The sequence below is a fragment of the Meleagris gallopavo genome, chromosome 5 (genome assembly GCF_000146605.3).
Source record: "Meleagris gallopavo isolate NT-WF06-2002-E0010 breed Aviagen turkey brand Nicholas breeding stock chromosome 5, Turkey_5.1, whole genome shotgun sequence".
Taxonomy (NCBI): Eukaryota; Metazoa; Chordata; class Aves; order Galliformes; family Phasianidae; genus Meleagris; species Meleagris gallopavo.
In genome coordinates, this window is record NC_015015.2 from 37,295,656 (window position 1) to 37,298,353 (window position 2,698).

Consider the following 2,698-nt stretch of genomic DNA (forward strand, 5'->3'; position numbering starts at 1 on the left):
GGGAGCGGTGGGGAGCTGGAGCCCCTCTGCACCCCCGTGGTGACCTGCACCCCGTGCCCTAGCACCTACACCTCCACCTTCGTCTTCACCTACCCCGAGGCGGACGCCTTCCCCAGCTGTGCTGCTGCGCACCGGAAGGGCAGCAGCAGCAACGAGCCCTCGTCTGACTCCCTCAGCTCCCCCACCCTGCTGGCCTTGTGAGGGACTCGCCCCGCACTGACTGACCTGCCGGCCCCCCGCCCCTGCCCATGCACCCCCACGGACTCGCCATGCCCCTCCGGGCCTGGGGAGGGCACTGCTGCCGCCACCCCCCTGTCCAGCCAGGGCCCGGGGCCTGGTGGAGTGCCTGGGCCCATACTTCCTCCAGAGATGTAGCAAACCGCATGGAGTTTGTCTTGTCCCCAACGGCCCATCTGTGAGAGCTGGTAGTCTGTAGCATGTCCCACATGGCTGGGTTGGTGACTCTCCCCTCCTTAGTATCACTAGCATTAACTAATTAATCCCTTGGTTTTAAATGATTGGAATTAACCTGGTGCTGGGTATCTCCAACTTGTATCTAGTGCAGCTGATTAACAATAACTACTGTGTTCCTGGCAATATCGTGTTCTGATGACTTAGCAACGACCCATCTTACGTGGGGGGGAAAGAGACTATTTTATTTTCTAGTAGGTAGATGAATAGCTATATCCATGTACTGTAGTTCTACATCGATGTTCATTGTACCTTTACTGATCATGCATTGTTGAGGTGGTCTGAATGTTCTGACATAAGTTTTCCATGAAAACGTTTTTATTGTGTTTTTAATTTATTTATTAAGATGGATTCTCAGATATTTATATTTTTATTTTATTTTTTTCTACCTTGAGGTCTTTTTTGACATGTGGAAAGTGAATTTGGATGAAACTTAAGCATTGTTTGCTTATTATTGTTCAGAGACATTGTCAATAAAAGCATTTAAGTTGAGTGCTGGAGCTGTCCTAGCCTTGCCTTTTGCATTAGCCCCTCTGACCCTAAAGGGGCTCCCTGAACTCTACCTGGGGTTGGGCTTTACTGACATCTGACTGCTGTATGCATTGGGGTGGGAAAACCATTATGTGCAGATCTGTCATTGCCCTGATGTGTTAGTCAGGCCTGGCTGTGCCTACGCCCTTCCCACCCACTGCTGGGGCCACCCCTCCTCTGGCCTTCCTTCTGGGGCTGCCTGCCATGGGCTGGTGCACCTTTGCCTGTCACCTGCTGTGGCCTTTCTGCCATAAACCAGAGGTGTGCAAGAGAATGGAGAGTAGGAGAGGTCTCACTTCTGAACCACCAAGGCTGTTTCCAGATGGGGGTCTACCCTGTCACTTGCATGTGGCTGATAGCCCAATTTCCTCTTGCATAGGGAGGGGTGGGACTGTAGCCTTGCTCTGTGTCCTGGGCTTGCTTTGCCAGGAGAGCTACTGAATGTCTTCTCTCCATGAAGGCATGGAGAGATGCTCACACACACTTCTCTCTGAACAAAAATAGTGTATGGCAAAATACACTTCCCCATTATCAGTTCTCCTGGTCCTTGAATGAATGCAAGCTATGGCAAGCAACTTAAGAGCTCTAGGAACTCTTCCCCACTAGGGTCTTGCCTGTGCAGCCTCTTCTCTAGCTCATCTAAAAGGGCTGCTACTCTCTTTTCCTCCTGCTGCCTGCACAGCAAAGCATGCTCCTTTGGTGGGCAAGTCTCTTTGCATGCAGGGGGCTCTTCTGCTCTCATCTCTTGATCGAGAATGTAATTTCCAAGATGATGGCAAAGATGCCTCCTGTGCTGGCACGTGCAGCTGGCTGAGGATTGCTTTTTCCTCTGAGGAAAACTTTTTGATACACTGAGGGTGACAGAGTACTGGAACGGGCTGCCCAGAGAAGTGCCTGACATCTTTCTCTGGAGATATTCAAGACCTGCCTGGATGCCTACCCATGTAACCTGTAGGGGAGTTGAACTCAGTGATTCCCGAGAAGCCCTTCCAACTCCTACAATTCTGAGATTCTGTGACAGCATGCTCAGGAAATCTCCACAGGGCTCTTGAGGTCATTCAGACTGGGTTTGTGCAATGGGAGGCTTCCTGGTCGTGGCTGCAAGCTCTGCTTTCTTCACCCCGTCCCAACCAGAACACGCACAGGATATACCTCATCTCAACAGTGCGTATTGCACTGCTTGGGGCTTGCTCAACACCACCCGCACTGTGCAAAGGCAAGCATCACTTGTGCTGCTTTCAACACATGGCTGGAGGCAGCACTGACAGCTGACAAGGAATGACCCTGAGTTGCCACCTGCTCAGTAGCAGCCACTTTTGCAGCATCGCTCTAATTCACAAGGGCAATACCCAGGTGCAGCAAACACACAGTGGCACTGACCCCAGAACTCACGTAGGTGTAGCTACAAGAGACAAGTGACTCGGTGAAGTCAGAAAATCTGGAATCACAACATTGCTGCTGAAAAGACTGTCAGGCTCCTAGCTGGAGAATTCAGAGAGCTGCACATTCAACAGAGAAAGAAGCGGTCTCAAATACCAAGCAATCCCCTGGAGGCAAGTGGGGTGATCCTGGCCTCACTGCCCCTCCCCATTACTGGGCAGGGTAAAGCAGAACCTTGGGCTGAGTTTCTATCCATGGTCCTCTTGCAGCCTCTCTGAGGTTTGCTCCTTCCAGCAGCAGTGACAGTGACCACCAT